The 18870-nt window shown below is 44.1% G+C and overlaps 1 protein-coding gene and 1 long non-coding RNA gene across 3 annotated transcripts in view; both read right to left on the bottom strand.

The window, feature by feature from the left end:
- The window catches only part of Cph (BCL11 transcription factor chronophage), a 662450-nt gene that overhangs the window by 461663 nt on the left and 181917 nt on the right, over window positions 1-18870 (bottom strand). The gene's annotated exons all lie outside the window — the stretch shown is intronic.
- LOC142588251 (uncharacterized) lies at window positions 405-16941 on the bottom strand. The gene is made up of 3 exons (XR_012829694.1): window positions 16787-16941; window positions 7049-7107; window positions 405-1912 (listed from the first exon to the last, which is right to left on the bottom strand). It is a non-coding gene; the product is annotated as an uncharacterized LOC142588251 (long non-coding RNA).

Below are 18870 nucleotides of genomic sequence, written 5' to 3' on the forward strand. Positions count from 1 at the left end.
CGTAAAACGGAAATGCTGTAAATTGAGCCCCGTACTTGTGATTATAGTACATGACCGTACTTTGGTAATGAAGAAACGGGGACTTGAATGCTCGTGTTCTCGAGCCAAATTGTTTCGTTCATTGGAATAAGTTATTTTGGGCAATGAACCACCCAAGTCGTACATTACAACGTGGATAACTTGCAACATCATTTAAGATATAGCTGGAAATGGGGCAGAAATCATAGCACACAGGAAATACACCACACAGAACGTGCTGTGTTTGCATGTTTCCTCCTAGTGTCATTGTTTTCTACACCGCTTATTCTTCGTGTCAGTGTTGTCATGTTGCACTTGGGTTCTGCATCCAACATGTACACAGCATACATACAGATTTGTGTTCGAGAAACAACAAGCCACTTGAATCTGAAAAAAACCTGTGTTTATTCTGCTTTACTGAAAAAAGCAGGGTGTGAGACCGGGCTAGTTGGTATTCCATGCTGAAGTGACCAGCACAAGAGTGAACGCGGGACACTAAAAAGGTGACAAGAACAGGTGCGAACTTCCAATTGGTGTTTATTATGAAAAGGCATGTATATATACTCTTGTGCACTTGATCATAATCAGTTACAAGAGCGCACTAAGGCCGCCCCAAGGCCTAAGGCGGCCTCCCACATACAGACCCCAGGTATGCAAATTTTTTAATGTCAACGCTAGGGATAATTTGCTAATGCAGTTGCCTTATGCGTTATCTGCCCCCTCAATGATGGGCCTAGTGCTTTCTTGCGCGTTGCTTGCTATGATTTCTGTTTTTTCAGAGTGCATGACATTTGCATGGGGAGTTTTAGATTCCAAGGAAACCCTCTCTCCCTTTTGTACTTTTGTATTATGTTCGTGTAGTCTCATATTTAGGCACCTTCCCGTTTGTCCCACGTAACGCTGCCCACAGAAAAGAGGTGTGCTATTCACTACTCCCCCTGAGCATTTCGACGAAACCTTTTCTGTGAGCAATGTGGCATGAAATTGATTCTCTGCTGACAGGGCTGGTTTTGGCACATAACTGAGATAACTTGTTGGGTGCGGGAAAAATGACCGAAACTCCCGCCCTTTGGCCTATTTTCTTTAGTTTATGCAAGATAGCGTGAATGTATGGGATGACTGCTAGATTCCTGCGAACAGTATCACATAGGTGCAACTAAAGAAAATAGGCCAAAGGACTGCAGTCTTGGTCATTTCTTCCGCACCCCGCAAGCTATCTAAGTTATGTGCCAAAACCAGCCCTGTCAGCAGACAATCAAAATCATGCAACATTGTGCAGAGAAAGGGTTTCATCAAATGCTCAAGAGGAATAGTGTATAGCATACCTCTTTCCTGCGGGTAGCGTTACGTGGGACAAATGGGAAGTTCCCTAAACTTGAGACTAGAGGAACATAATCGGAGAGTACAAAAAGGGAAAGAAGGTTTCCTTGGAATCCATTGCTCCCAATGCAAATGTCATCGACTGTTTGAAAAAACAGAAATAATAGCAAGCAGTGTGAAAGAAAACACTAGACTCATCATTGAGGCAGCGGCTATTGCAGAATGCAACTGTGTTAGCAAGCCATCCCTATAGCACTGACTGTTAAAGAATTTGAATATCTGGGGTCTGTATGCAGGAAGCCGCCTTAGGCCTTGGTGCGCTCGTTTATTTGTGATGGCCATGTTGACTTGTATGACTGTAACAGATTATGATCAAGTGTGCAAGAGTACATATACATACCTTTTTGTAATGAACACCGGTTGGAAGTTTACGCCTGTCTTTGTCGCCTTTTTAGTGTCCCGTGTCCACTCTTGCGCAAGTCCTTTCCGCATAGACACTAGAAATTGGCTGACTAGAGGAAGGATTGGTTGAGACTTGGAATGACTGGCTGCTTGCAGAGGCCTTCGGCTTTGCCTGAAAAGAAAGAAACACCAATCAATTAAGGCTGTTCAATTATTTACCATCATCATCATCACTATTGTTACTCAGATAAACAATGATTTCGTATTCACAACTGTCACTACAAGTTCTCTTGTCAAAAGAAATGGTTCAGACTCAGCCATGTTGGTATATATTCATTCGTAGCCTTATAGCATAAAAAGCTTCAGATAGAAAGGACCCAAGTCAATTGATGGTTTGCCTGGAACAGCCAAAGATGTCACGTGCACATTATGACATTCGGAGATTACTTCTCCCATATTTAGGTACAGCTGCCATGGCCACATACTGCAGACCATAGCTTTCAACTTTCACTGCTCTATTGCTCCATTAAACAACCTTGCAGATTTTACTGTTTCCCAAAACAATGAAGCACTCTTGAAACAAGCGCAAACCATGCATGTTGTTTACTTCCGACCCAGAACAAGCAAGCCAAAGATATTGTCCAGCTGACAGGCTGGTAGAATAGCAACAATACAAAAAAACCATGCTTGCACCACAACTGTGTCACAACAGCCGTCAGCCCCTTTCGGATATGGTTTGTGTCACGGAAGAAGTATCAATGTGAAATATTCTTTTTACTCAAGCAGTGAAAATTGAAAGTTACGGTTGTGAATGCATCAACATACCCTTCCCATCTTCATAAAAAGTTATAATATTGCACTGTGTTCACCGAAAAATTTGCCCTTTTTGTAAAGCCTGCAATTATGCCTGGACCCCATACATGGCTCTGGCAGGCAGTACTGTTTATTCTGTCCATTTCTTGACTTGCAATTCCATAACGAAACAAATAATGCAACATATTTTTTCAGATTGCATTGCTTCATGTGAATGTGCTTAATTCGGGAAATTTCTGAAATGAATCAAGACTCTCCTAAAAAATTTTAAAGTAGAGTAATTCATTAACATGCCTAAACATGAGCACTTCCCGTAGATTTTGAGAGCCAATGAGGACAGAGCTATTTGCTCAAATTTCTATGACTCATGGCAACAGGATGGCCAAATTCCGTGCTGTTAGTAAATGCAAAGAAAAAAAACTTTGGTCAATTTATGCAATGTTTTTTTCCAAAATTTTTCTTCTTTATACCGTAATGGGGGTACTCTGTGGTAATTAGTTGGAATTAATGCTATTGGCCTGCAGTCTGGTACAAAATATTTTTAAAGCCGCAGCGACAACACTATTTCCTGCGGATCTATCCAAAATGCAGATTCGGTAAAATACAGGGAGAATGCTTCTAACTAAACAGGTAATTCTATATTGCTTTTTGCAGAGACACCTTTTTTTTCTTGGAAAACTAAGGTTAATTTCATTGTTGCCAGGCTCGGGCAGCAAAATAAATTTTAAAATCAAAATTAAAAGTGATCGCCAGGCATGTCCAGTTGAATTTATCTGAACATGCCCTACTGTCGGCAGTACATATGTTGCCACTTTAAAGGCCTGCAAGAAGGCACCAGTTACATTTTCTAGGGCAAGAAGGCAATGAAGTATGTTACTTAAGGCAATTAGTCACAGGAGTCCTGGATGAGTAGAAGAAAATTTAAAGACTATAAATTGTTTAGAAGACTTAAGTCACATAAAAGTACCATCATTGCATTGTGCTAAAACTAACCTAAGAGACTGAAACCTGACATGATAAAAATGGAGCTTGAGAATGAAGGCTTGCTCAACAAGCAACAGAACGACAAAAAATGATATGCATGATAAATTAAAAAAAACACGCTGTTGAGGACGGTAAAGAACTAGGCACCATGACGAAATTTGTAAATATGCAAGCATAGGATGGAGTCAGTTGGCGCAAGCCATATATATTTACAGATTACTTGGAAAGGCCTTCGTCCCGCAGTGGACATAATGTATGTGAGAGCACTGTGCCCCTTCGATTATGCAGTCCCAGACTGTCCGCAAACCACCTGCGGCTTCTGGTCTGGCTTGCATTGACAGAAGGGCGCATCTCAGTCATGTGATCCCGCTGCCTGGGACTGTCCAAGGTTTTGTTTGAAAGCACCGTGATTGGAAGTCGCTCTCCTGGCTGCTGTTGTCTGCTATTAGCTGCTTAAATTTTGGGGTTTTACGTGCCAAATCCACTTTCTGATTACGAGGCAAGCCGTAGTTGAGGACTCCGGAAATTTCGACCACCTGGGGTTCATTAACGTTCACCTAGATCTAAGTACATGGGTGTTTTCATATTTTGCCCCCATTGATATGCGGCCACCGTGGACGGGATTCAATCCCGTGAACTCGTGCTTTTAGCTACTTGTAGATAGCGCCCTACCCAGCAAATTCAGTAGCGTGGTCATCAAAATGGTGCAGTCTCAGAGGCCATGTCGCCGACACAACCATAAAGCTTGCATAATGGAATCGCAGCCTGAGCACATTGAACATGTTAACAAAGCTCAGTTTACATCGTGCTCTCGCTCTTCGGGCCCCTTAACTGCTGTATTTAAGCCAGCTCATTCATTTCCTGTAAAATTTAAGCGTCATTGCCACACAAAAATAAGCAAAAACACGGTTGTGCCACATCACTGTTCACCCACAAAGCACAGGCCGATATCCTCAAAGCTCGTGAAACCGTCTACTAAAGGCCTGACGTGTGTCTAGGACAGAGCGCGTCTACACTGTCTACTAATCCTGCACATCCAAAAGCAAAATTCCGAATTTGGGTAACAGAAGGAATCAGCACACATGTCAACAGCAATCTGTGAAGCTCTGATTATACAGGTTGTCCCACGTAACTTGAGCCAAACAATAAAAATATGCAAATGTGACGTCATCATCATCATCATCATCATCATCAGCCTGGTTACGCCCACTGCAGGGCAAAGGCCTCTCCCATATTTCTCCAACAACCCCGGTCACGTACTAATTGTGGCCATGCCGTCCCTGCAAACTTCTTAATCTCATCCGCCCACCTAACTTTCTGCCGCCCCCTGCTACGCTTCCCTTCCCTTGGGATCCAGTCCGTAACCCTTAATGACCATCGGTTATCTTCCCTCCTCATTACATGTCCTGCCCATGCCCATTTCTTTTTCTTGATTTCAACTAAGATGTCATTAACTCGCGTTTGTTCCCTCACCCAATCTGCTCTTTTCTTATCCCTTAACGTTACACCTATCATTCTTCTTTCCATAGCTCGTTGTGTCGTCCTCAATTTGAGTAGAACCCTTTTCGTAAGCCTCCAGGTTTCTGCCCCGTAGGTGAGTACTGGTAAGACACAGCTATTATATACTTTTCTCTTGAGGGATAACGGCAACCTGCTGTTCATGATTTGGGAATGCCTGCCAAACGCACTCCAGCCCATTCTTATTCTTCTGATTATTTCCGTCTCATGATCCGGATCCGCCGTCACTACCTGCCCTAAGTAGATGTATTCCCTTACGACTTCCAGTGCCTCGCTGCCTATTGTAAATTCCTGTTCTCTCCTGAGACTGTTAAGCATTACTTTAGTTTTCTGCATATTAATTTTTAGACCCACTCTTCTGCTTTGCCTCTCCAAGTCAGTGAGCATGCATTGCAATTGGTCCCCTGAGTTACTAAGCAAGGCAATATCATCAGCGAATCGCAAGTTACTAAGGTATTCTCCATTAACTTTTATCCCCAATTCTTCCCAATCCAGGTCTCTGAATACCTCCTGTAAACACGCTGTGAATAGCATTGGAGATATCGTATCTCCCTGCCTGACGCCTTTCTTTATTGGGATTTTGTTGCTTGCTTTATGGAGGACTACGGTGGCTGTGGAGCCGCTATAGATATCTTCCAGTATTTTTACATATGGCTCATCTACACCCTGATTCCGTAATGCCTCCATGACTGCTGAGGTTTCGACTGAATCAAACGCTTTCTCATAATCAATGAAAGCTATATATAACGGTTGCTTATATTCTGCACATTTCTCTATCACTTGATTGATAGTGTGAATATGGTCTATTGTTGAGTAGCCTTTACGGAATCCTGCCTGATCCTTTGGTTGACAGAAGTCTAAGGTGTTCCTGATTCTATTTGCAATTACCTTAGTAAATACTTTGTAGGCAACAGACAGTAAGCTGATCGGTCTATAATTTTTCAAGTCTTTGGCGTCCCCTTTCTTATGGATTAGGATTATGTTAGGATTAGGATTATCACTGTGTTTTGCCTTAAAAAACACAAGGACTAAGGTTGCAGCAATTAGACCACTCATGAAAACCTCGCATTATGGCACACAAAGCATCGATTTAACAGAAGCGATAGCTGAGTGCATGATATTTGCTGTCTGGAACGCGCAAAGTGCATATAAACACACAGCCTCTTTTAAAACATAGCATCAAGCCCGCATGCATCTTTTTAAGACAGCCGCTGTCTGGTAGCTACTTGCATATGTCTTAACAAATATCTGCTGACAGCTCTGAGAGTCCGCAGAGTCTGTGACTTCTGGTAAAATGAATGCGATACTGGCTGCTCTCGGACTGGTGGATGGGGCTTCCGAAGCCGATTGAGAAAATCGAATGCGGGACAGCAGTGCTAAGCAGTCCAGGACTGTCAAGGACTGATAATCGAAGAGGCCCACTAATGCTTTGTGTTCCTATTCTATGTAATCTCTTCATACTGATCAGCTCAAGCTGCATGGCAAAGTCTCTTGTTAGTGCTCTGAAGACAAGCCTCTGGCACAAACATTGGCTATAGAGACGACCATCGTTCGACAACTGTTGATCTGTTCATAGAAGTGAGAATTCCGCGACAAACTTTTCAATGAAGTAAGCAATATGATGATGAACTTGTTTCACAAAACTTCATAAGTACACCTGACCTTTGACTCATTTTTGCATGTAAGTAAATATTATGAAATTGTCGCTGTGAACAGTTGTCCCCGACTGCTGTACACTTGTGATAAAAAATTAACCGTATTTGAAAGTTTGTATAATTAGCCAGGAGAGCCGCACTTGCTGGATGGCTCATCATTTAATTTGGAAAAAAATTCAGCAGTGAGCAGCAATTGTATCACTAATGACCTTGAACATCTTTTATAATTATTAATTTGTAAACACCTGTTGTCGAACAGCCCACCTACTGAAGTTTTGAACACATTGTACACAACTATAGCACATACTACGCGAAATAAGATCTGTAATAGACCTTACCAAATACAATATTAGTGTGGCGGCAAGTCAAATGGCTCCTTGCAATGCTTGCGTCCTTCCTGGGAGAACAAAAAACGACATTAGGCTTACACTGACAGCACCAAACCACATAATTTAAGTTGCAAACAAGTGCCCCAGAACATAGGAAGTTCTAATTAGATATGGTCAACCTGCTTGACCATGTCACAGACATTGAATAACAGAATGTACTTTTATGGAGCCGCAACTCTATGAAATACATGCTAATACAAACATGCTAGTACACAGAATCAAATTGGATGCATGAAAATTCTCAGTAAACCTTTATTTCCTAGCAACCACAAGTTGCTCTTTGTGAAGTGCAACAAGTGAGTGTCTAACCTACACTAAGAAGGTGGAAAATTCGGGAGCCTTTTTGGTGAATAACTAACCATATCTCTACCGGTACCCAGCAATACAAAGGTGAATTGTAAGTATTATATTGATTAACGAAACAGTTCAGTGCTACCAAGCAAGTACAATAAATTATTTCGAATTCATCTTCATGTCAGGCTAATCAAGTTAATTTTCTTTAGATCCCATGAGAGAATGGTTGGAAAAAAATATTGGAATCTGTCAACAATGTTGAAGCAATTTTATGATGGCCTGCAGTTGTTGAAATAAGACCTGGGGCAGGGGGAGAAAAGACAAAGAAGTGTGATAAAACAAAATGGGGCCTGTGCTGTGCAGCTACTAAATGCAGTTTTATTAAATTATGATGTGCAAAACAGCAGATGTAAGAGATGCGAGACCCTCAGGTGGTATTTTGCAATGTTGTTACGGGAAATTGTTTCAAAGAGCATGACTCCTTAACCCTTCAAGGGTCAATGACGTATATTTACGGCACTATCTGTAGGTTTAAAAAGCGCGACAATTTCCTAACCTTTTCTTTTCTGTCATGTGCTGCCATTATGTGGAAATACAGGGAATTTCTTTTGCACGCCTCGCTCTCTCAGTTTTCGTTGCATGGTTTGTTTTAGCGCTAGTTTGCTCCTGCGCGTCTATGTACTACTGCTTGCGCATTGGCGTGCGCGCGTGCGCGCGGGCGGGTGGCGGTTGGGGTTTTGTTTTCGCAGGCCGTTTCGGCTTCTTGCGCTTGCAAAACTGATGGCTATCTCGTTACTAATCGCCTTGTTTCTCGCTCATTTAGTGCTCGCAGGGGTGCGCATAGGAAGGATGCTGCCGTGCATGCGCTTCTGTTGCTCCTTTTCTTTTTTTTTTTTTTGAGACTCGCGAAAACTAATTGCATCTGGTTGGCGATAAGATGAAGATTAGTGGAAGTTTGTCACATGTTTTGCTTTTTTGATGGGCACACAACCGCACAGTTTTCTTGAGTGCATGCACCTACACAGTTCGATTACACTATGGATGTACTATCATAAGCAATATGAAAGGGAACACAGGAACGCGTGGCAAACAGCCTTGAAACAGACTCGGAGCGATACGCGGATGGCGCTGTGAAAAATGAAGGGGGAAAGGGGAGTGCTCTTCCACTAACTGTTGGCACTCCCAGCACGCTGGCATTTCTACAAAGGAGCAGCTTACGTCATGGATCGTCCGACAGCCGATAAGATGGTGATCGTCACCAGTGACTTACACCGATTCACTTTCTTTTCTTTCATTCTCTTTTTTTGTTCGTGCAACCGCTTGATAGTACTCCGAGAAAAAGTTTGCCCTGTATTTCAAACCGATTCTTTATTTGAATCGACGCACTCGGTTGTCAGTGGCACCTCGAACAGTGGCGACGCTCAAACCAATGACGACAGAGGAATAGAATAAAGAGAAATTAAAAAAAAAGAACATTGACAAACTGTCTCTCGTGCGACTGTTGCACGAAGTTCGTTCAGAGAAAATTCACGTCGCACACTGCAGTGGCCCACGCAGAGCAGTCAACCCTGAATTTGCAGCCTCAAGATGCCTCGAGTGCCTCTTAAAGAGCGGGAAGATATAATAGAAATGTCTAAAAGAGGTTATACGCAGCGCAATATTGCTCTCGTGACAAGCCGCCCATTGAAAACGGTCAACCGGATTATCCAGGCTTACCGAGACGAAGGACGCATAAACGATGCACCGCACCGCACACCACCTCGATCAACAACGAACGACCAAGACCTTTGCATCGTGGCTGCCGTCAGCGACAAGCCATTTCAAAGTGCAAAAGACATTCGAGGTGCTCTTGGCTTGAACAACTTGAGCGACAGCACGGTACGACGAAGGCTTAGAGAAGCAGGACTGCAAAGCCGCATCGCCGCACAGAAACCTCTGCTCACCGCAGCCAACAAAGCGGCTCGCCTGAGGTTCGCTACTGAACACCGCAGCTGGAGTGAGAGTGGGTAGAAGTATGTAGTTTTCTCTGATGAGTCCACGTTCTCGAGCCGCTGGGACAAACGAAAGAGAGTGTGGTGGACCGCAAACACACGCTTTAGTCCGCAGAATATCCAGGCGGTGGCCGCCAGTGGACGCGTGTCTGTGAACGTCTGGGGGGGGGTGATTTCCCACGCAGGCCTAGGCCCACTGGTGAGAATTGATGGGAGGTTCACCAGTGCTGCGTATTGCACTCTGCTCGAGCACCAGATGATCCCCTATGTGTTGAACAGGCTGCACCTGGATGGGTGTTATTTTTTCCAACAGGACTTGTCTCCCGTTCACACATCGAAGGACGTGGCGCGCCTTTTGGAAGAGCGGGGGGTAATGCAACTTCAGTGGTGTGCGAAGGGTGCCGACATGAACATTATAGAGCACGTTTGGGGCCGTATGAAAGTGAACCTTTCGAAGAGCTCACTAGAATTGGCGAACTCCGACCAACTATGGGAAGCAATAGAACATGAGTGGAAGCCCGCCTTCAGCGTGATACTGCACTCATCGAGGCTCTCTACGCATCTTTGCCTCAAAGAACAGAGGCCATCGTTAAGTCGACGGTGGCATGACGCGTTATTAGGCCACCAACGAACAAAGCAAAGGACGAGGATAAGCTGCGATAACGCTACTGCCTTATTTTATTTGCTTCAATATCTTTTTAATATTCGGCAAGCGCCAATAAAATTATTTTGAACTTACCCTTAAAGACAATTTTTTCCCGGTTTAGAAGATTTACCATAAATCAATATCGAAGTCCGGAACAGTGCTATCTTTTGTAATGATTCGACGCAAAAGGTTACCAGTGATGCAATATCGAACAGTGTTATCACTGTCTGCTGGCGATGTGAAATTCCGCACTTTGCAGACGCATGGCGGGAGTGCGAACAGTTGTTAGAACAGCGTCCCCCTTTCCACTTTGTTTCCAACGGTGGCCGCTGCATATCACCCATATAGCTGGGTCTGAGGGTGTTTTCTACGCGTTCCTGTGTTCCCTTAGATATTGCTCATAATAGTACATATTAGTGTAAGAGCAGGAACATTTGAGTCTTGCAAAGCATTCTCGTGTGCACATTTTCAAAGCCTTGAACTATAACAATGTAACAAATTTTTTACTCTTATAGGTTTATTTCCTTTTTTATTATTGTTATTCATGAATAACGAGTACCATATATACCAACGCAAAATAATTTTTTTGTGGCTTTACGGACACCCTAGAAAAATTACGGTAAATTTTTTTCGAAATAAGTCCCTAAGAATTGGAATCTGCAATAAAAAAAATCGACCCTGGGCGGTCGAATATGGCGAAAAAGATCGACCCTCAGGGGGTTAATTATATTCATGTAATCTTTAGAAACGGATGGCATAAAGGACATACTTGTTGACAGTTTTATAGCGAGTCATGAACACGATGCACGCGGGAGTTAAAGAAGCATCTTTAAAAAATGCTCTAGAAACTTGCAAAAAGCAAGTTTCTATAACCTCTCACAACACCGAGCTTCACCTACAAGTGTTGTAACATTTCCTTGCAACGTGCAGCACTGTTTTCACAGACATAGTTTGAATCACTGTGTCACAAGCTCTAGAAACAAAAGTGCATACATAAGTGCTAAACAAGCACATATGATGCCCTACCCCTACTGCACAGACACATTTATCTACACTAACACATGTAGATGGATTATGTCATCCATTTGGTAGCTTCTGATCATGTTCCAAAGCATGAATCTCATAACTGCAAATTCTATAAGAATGTGACACCGACTGATTACTTGGGGACAACACGAAAAGATGGGAGAAGGCCAAACAACACGAGCGCAGGCTAAGACTTTTGGTTAATTGCACACACACACACACACACACACACACACACACACACACACACACACACACACACACACAAACAAACACAAACAAACAAATATTAGGCCTATTTGTCCTGCCTAGTTGCAGCTGCAGGACAACGGGATGTTGTAAACAACCACACAGTTGAATTGCTGCATGTGCCTCTTGCTACACTTTGCGCCAAGGCCTGGTCTGATTCACCTTTTTGAACCCAGATTTTGAGACCATGGCTGACCTTCTGAACGTGATCTAACAGTGGTCACACCACTGTAGGCCAATGTTAGACCTGGGTATAGAAGTTCTCCTCGACTTGTTGAGGATGCTATTACGTGCTTCTGTGACAGAGCTTCACAGCCGAACAGTGCGCTGATGCGAAAGGCAGAATTCCCTCCTTAAAAGACGGGGCATAGATGCAGTGCACATGACACTCACCAAAGAAAACAATGAGGTCAAGAAATGGAAGATCACTGTCTAGTTGTAGTTTTCCAGTAGAACACGTTGTGGGGACTACTTGGTGAAGAGCTTTCAGAAGATGAAGCGCCAACAGAGACAACACAGTAAGAAAGAACAAAGACAGCACAAGGTGCTACTTGCAACTGTTTATTGAGGTCAAAAGCAGCTGAATATGTAGCCATGGGGAGAAGGGGAAGAAAAAAACAGAAGCATTGCTTGTGTGAAGGCGCACGCGCGAGAACACAGAAGATGAAGGGAATCATAAGATTAGCCAAAATCTAAAATTTATCTAAAAACATGCATTCATTTGTGTAAATATTCAGACACAGGCATGCTGACACAGGCATCCCCTCTATTCTTAATCTGGTTGGCCTCCAACAGCTCACGTGCCATAGTGTATTTGCTTTTAAGCACGATCGTTGTATCCTGAAGCCTTGCTTCACATACTTGCTTATTCTCATTCCTGCAGGCCTTGCAATGAAGTGGCAAGTTTGAGCCATAACTATTTTTCAGCGGAAGCTTGTGCTCCCACAGGTGTTCGCTGATACATCAGCCAGTTTGTCCGATACACTCTTTCCCACACTTCCACGGTATACGACCGCTTCTTCACACTTCACAAAAGGATTTGTATGTTTAATAGAACACTCTACTTTTAGAGTCATGAGATCCAATCAGGCGGCACAAAGTAGCAAGCTTTCGGGGCGCAGCAGAAACCACAGTAATTTTATATTTTGCGGCGATGTGTTTAAGATTACGCGCCACTTCGTGAGAATACGGTATCGCCACTGGATACGGCAGAAATCCTTGCGGGCACGAGGTCGGTATACCGACCCTGCAATTAATTGTTGCAATATAAGTCTATGCACTCCAAGACTGTTAAACGTGCGATTGCCACTACGTGCCTTGAATTTACCCTTAAAGAATTGTGCTGTCATAAGGCACACAAAACCTTTGACGAACAGATTTTGAAGTTGAAGAAAGCTGGCTTTCCTTGTTTGGTTTTGAGCAAAGTTTCGGAGGCGTTGTTGAAAAAGGTGCAAAAAGAAAGAAACTGAAGCAGTGAAGAAGGTCAAACATTGGAAAAGAAAGCTACAGTGGTGATACCGTATTCTCACAAAGCAGCACATAATCTTAAACATGTCATCGTCAAATACAAAATTCCTGTGGTTTCTTCCGAGCCCCAAAAACTTGCTACTTTGTGCCGTCTGATTGGATATGATGACTAAGAAAGTAGAGTGATCTAGTAAACACACAAACCCTTTTGTGAAGTACGGAGAAGGGGTCGTATACTGCATACCGCTGAAGTGTGGGAAGGAGTAAACCGGACAAACTGGCCAATGTATTAATGAACGCCTGCAGGAGCACAAGCTTTCACTCAAAAATGGTTATGGCTCAATCTTGCTGCTTCATTGCAAGGCATGTGAGAATGAGAATAAGCAAGTACGTGAAGCAAGGCTTCCTAATACAACAATCATGTTTAAAAGCAATGACACTGTGGCACGTGAACTTTTGGAGGCCAACCAGACTAAGAAAAGAAGGGACGCCTGTGTCGACACCTCGTCTCCGACTATTTACAGAAATGAACGAATGTTTTTAGATAAGTTTTAGATTTTGGTTAATCTTATGATTCCCTTCATATACATCTTCCATATTTTTGCACATGCGCATTCACATAATCAGTGCTTCTTTTTTTTTTCTTCCCCCTCTCCCCATGGCTATATATTCAGTGCTTTTGACCTCAATAAACAGTTGCAAGTAGCACCTTGTCCTGTCTTTGTTCTTTCTGACTGTGCTGTCTCTGTTGGCACTTCATCTATTGAAATGTAGTTTTCCCCTTTCCATGAGCTCATCTAGCACTGTAGAGAAGACAGAAAACAAATAACTCAACCCATTTAGTAGCCTTACTTCACGTCATATAGGGTAGAAAGTTTCCAATGAAGCAGAATACCTTTACTACGCTGGTTCTTACAGCAGCTAGTGTTTTACGACTAGCTGACAGTGTTCTCGGCAGTGAAAAGTCACAATTAAAGTGGTTGAGCAACTATTTAATGTCTCCTACAAAGTGCCACGCATGTTCAAGTAAGCAAAACTACTACTGAAAGGCAAGCTCCACTATCTGGGCCTGAAGATTTTCTGTGGTGAGCATCGAGCTGGAGCTATTCCCTGCACTCAAAGGTGTTTTTAACTTTTCTATTGGTGCACCTGAACACTGAAGCATGTTGTTGCTACAGGAACACCGGAGATCACATTTAACACTTGGTACCACCCCGACGTGGAGGGGAGCTTCCATAACCAAGTACAATGTTTGCTTTTAACAGTGCGTTCGCACTGCCTTTTAGCATGCATTGCCAAGAAGCATTTAATGGAGTTGAACGTAGCTGACGTCTTAGGTCAGACAACTTCGAGTAAGCCAAGGCCTATGACTGTTATGCAATCTGTACACAATGGCAACCATCAATTCAAGCAAATTGTTCAGAGAGTTGAAACTACCTTTTTATTTTCAGTGCCAAGCAATCTGGGCACGTACAAAATGTTAACCGGACCAGGGCAACACGTGAAGTTTACATCAAAAAGTATGTGCTGGAGTTCATAGGTACTACGGTTGGTGCTGTTTACAATATCCCACTGTCCTGCAGCAGCAATTATGTAGGACAAACCGGCCGACGACTCAAGGATTATCTTACAAAACATGCACAGACCCTTGACACAACATGGGGGAGCAACATAGCTATTGATGCTGCTTTGTGCAGTTGTACACCAAATTTTTAGCAGTGAAGTATCTTCATGACACATTTTCATAGCAGACATAACTTTCAGAATAGCTCCCACTATGCTAGCGTGTCATCACTTAACCTGCCGGAGCATTCTGAATTGGGCTGCTTGGTGCATGTTTAGAAGGGAACCGAACAGGGCTACAGACAGGACAAAGGGAATATGTTGCTGTGTACAACACTGTCACTTCATACTGGCAGTAGCACTGTTCGTTCCCTTTTAAATATTCATATCTTTTGGTCGCCTGACCACGCAACGCAGCTGCGAGCTCAGGCTATAATTTTACATTGTTACGTTGCCTTCCAATGTTGCACTTAATTACATCATCGCATACTCATCTGTTATAGTTAGCTCAACACTAGCTCACAGTGAGCTTATTCGTGGCTAATCTTAGTTACCATGGAGCCCATGCATGACGGTGCTAACGATCAGTGTGCAGTGTTGTTGCATACTCATTAAGCCAACACTAGACAAACAGTTATTTTATTGGTGCGTGTTTTATCTGTTGCCTCAAATCTTGAACTCTGGCACTATAAGTGTTTTTTAAACACCACTCATATGTGCAACCAAGTCAGGTATGAAACAATATCCCTTTCAAGTCGACGTGCTCATACTGAACCAATTTGTTGCCACAGGAAAACAAATCATCAATTATCCTTTGAATGCATCTGCAAAAATTACTCTACTTGCATAGGCCTCGTCATTCCACCAACATTTGCAGTCACTGTCTATTAAGACTGCATATGCAAGACAGATATACAATAGAATGGCACAGCTTTCCAGAACAAAGAGCACCACTAGACAGACTGCTGTGGCACACTTTCTCAGGCCCGCTGGCTGAGAAACTGCGCACAAACCGGCACACAGACATCCTTCACTGGTGCAATAGCTGCAATTGAAGCAAATAATATCAGGTATTTTCAGACCGGTCGTCCACAGTAAAGCAAAAACATTTTCATATACAAATACTCTTGCACATAAGCTTGTCACCGAATTACCGATTGCTGTGGTATCGTTTGGTGTCTTCAATTGTATCGTTCAACTCATTTAAAAAAAAGACTTCATGAAGCACCTTCTATTCGGCAAAACAGCAGACATTTTGCTCTACATAACTCACAACATGTATTTTAGAATAATTATTGTATTGATGCCTATATGCTGAAAATTAGTCTATGCAACTAGAGACAGTCAGTATTAGAACCAGCCTTTAACATCAGTGTTGACACATCTTTTGATTTTTTATACCAGTTTGGAACATTTGTAACTTTGGATGTCCATTACACACTTTTTGGCACCGCTATTCTGTGTCAAGGTTACGTTAAAAATTACTTATCACATGCACTTGCTTTACAATTAAGCCGCAGATGGGCAAAATTTACGTGGCAATCCACTCCCAGATTACGTTAAATGCTGACGTATTGCGTCAGAACGTTGATAGTCACCCTGGTAGCTGTCTGAAGTAAAAACAAAACAAAAACAAAAATTCGCGAAACATCTGGTGCCGATTACCAGCTAGCAAAATAATCAATTTCTTCTCCAGCGACCCTTAATGGGTATCACGCGGACACTTTCAAGTGCGATCGCGCACGATTGCTCGGGCTCGATCCCAAAGTGTTCCAAGGCACCGTGTTACACCAGTGTTACGTAACACTGCAGATCGCACGAGGTTACGGCAGCAAGCACGCTACACCGTCCATTCATTGTGATGTAGGGGCATCGCATGCAACATGCTCTATGAGGTCTTCATACACAAGCAGACTTTCAATTCCAGAAGCAGTCTTTCAATTACGGATATGAACACAGCGATTATGCACGCCAAGCACACTGCGTCCTAAGCTTAAGGAAAAAGAATTTCGCTGTGATGCAATGCGTCGCCGAATACGGCTAACATAGTGTTACACCGCGCCGTGAGAGATTGCTAAGGGGAACAGTAACTTCACTTTATTTTGGAATGCCAAGAACACATCACAACACATTGCAAAACTGGAATGCCAACGTCAGTAAACCAGCTGCCACATACAGCCGATAACGAACTGCTACAGACGACATCGTCGTTGATGTTGCCTACGTGCCTCAATGTACTCTATATGAAATCAGCACAACAAACGCTACACCATTTATCACAGACTCGCAATGCCGCGGCTTTATCAATCCTCATGGCCAAGCGGGAATGTCGTTACAGGGCATTGACAGGGCATGCTCACACAACACAGTTCAGCCCGTCACCGGCCATCGCGGTGCATTTCGCACGCGCGACGTGCACCAACAACAAAAAAGGACACTTAAATCACTTACTTGCGTAGCAGTCCATCGTCGATTCCTTCTTATTCTCTCAGTGAAATCCCAAATGCAACAGGTATACCACCACCGCACACCGCCATTTCCAGCCGCTGTCCACTCTGTACTGTTGAGGCGGAGAAATGCAACCCGTCGTGTAGAAGCGATGAAGGGTGGTAAGCAGCGCCACCGCTGAAACCTCTTCCGTTTGTGCGTGCGTATTACGATTCGCCTATGAATAATGTTCAAGCAGCGTTACCTATGGTGATATTAGGTAACTGCTGGTAAACGTGGGCGGTGTCTTTTCTTTATATTCGTTGCGTGTTGATTTTTCGCTCTTAACATGCTCAGTTGCCCTCCACATGAAATTACGGACGGTTCTCCGTATTTCAAAAACAGAGCTCACGTCCGTTTTTTTACGTAGAATTCCGCCGTTTTTCATGAAACTGAACGGTCTACGTAATTTTTACGGCAGGTTTGACTGTAAAATTACGGAAATTTTTTACAGTGTGTAGTTGCTGCTTCAACTCAAGTTATACGGCCGTTGCTGGTATACACCGAACGGCACCGTATACACGTTTACAAACGAACGCGCGCCAATGCAGACGGCAACTATGGCAACGCTCTTCAGAGGTTTCTGACGCTCGCGGCCTGAAGTATTGAAAGCATCGCAACGAGATTCATCAAACGTAATCGCACAGCCGGCGTCGCATTCGTCGCGACCGATTCCGTTTTTTTTTTTTTGCCAAATGCGCCATTCACATTCGACAATGGCGCACACAGACGCACTATACCACACACGTATACGTGCAAGCGGCGACGCGACAAACCCTTCATTCCCGTACGCCTTCCGAACATCCCGCTTTTCTACAAACACCTTGACACACAACAAAAGCGCCCACTGCATATCGCCCCGCTAGCAGAACGGACCGCTTTCCACGCGCGAGCCCGGCACACGCCGTCAACGCCCTCTGGGAGCAGCGCCCGCAAGCTGCCGAGAAAAGGGCCAGCACAACACTATTACCGTGCTTCCTTAACGGTAGAGTACAACCCCTCCGCCATATGAAAAAAAAAAAGGTAAAGAATGTTCTCCAAAACCGAAAGTGCGGCGTACGCAGCAGAATGAATGGACGCTCGCGGGCAACCGGCCATTGTCGAACGGGCCAGAACAAACATTTTCAAGGATTTCTCCCACATCACTCACATAAATAGACGGGGATAAGTTTTGGAAGAGAAGCAAAACAAAATAATAAATAAGTACTAGCGTTGGCAGACAGGCGGGCAGAGAATTCAAAGAAGCCACGCGGCATCCACGCGAGCTGGCATCAGCGACGCGTGTCCGGGATTTTAAAAAAAAAAGGGGGGGAGGGGGAGAAGGTTAGGGAGAGAATTTTCTGAAAAGCGAATCTTTGAAGAGTTGAAAGGGGCAGCGGGTTAGAAGGAGCCTGGGGAAAAATGAAGGGGACACACAAAATGAACGCGACAACACCGAGGACCCGCTATGCCGTAAACAAACCATATAGCGAGGGGCCAGCGTTCTCGAGGTCCATCCCGCGGTCCTTTTCTTCACCCCTACCCAACCGTCCCCGCGACCCGCGGTCCAGCCAACCAGCACAGCGGGCAGCAGAGCGGGGTTGTTTGTGTTTACAAAAGAGACTTTCCCCGCACCGCCACCGCGGCCGCCAGCGCCACCTAGCGTGGCGAGCGTGCAACAAAACACCTCCCGACTTTCCCTAGTACGCGTCCCCGCAGCGACACGTGCCGGTCAAGTCATTCTTTCCCTTTTCTTTTCTAGTCTTTTTTTTTTCTTTTCTGCGCTACTTTCGCTATTACCCGGACACGCCGGAAGGGGGAGCTAGTTTTGTGTGTGTGCACAACCCTCGCGAAAAATTTGCGCAACCCTTATAGCCGTAGCCATGCTATAGCCGCTCAAAGAGCGTTGGCCCAGGAAAAAAAAAGGGGGGGGGGGGATAGGAAAGCCTAGGGTGTGTGCGCGCGTTTTGGGAGGTTCGAGGGGAGAGGGAGGGTAGCGGGCACAAACTTTGAAATGGTCCTAATGCGCTGACGAATTTGCTGACAACGCCTGGCACCCAGGCTCTTTC

This window comes from Dermacentor variabilis, chromosome 7 (genome assembly GCF_050947875.1).
Source record: "Dermacentor variabilis isolate Ectoservices chromosome 7, ASM5094787v1, whole genome shotgun sequence".
In the NCBI taxonomy this organism is placed as follows: Eukaryota; Metazoa; Arthropoda; class Arachnida; order Ixodida; family Ixodidae; genus Dermacentor; species Dermacentor variabilis.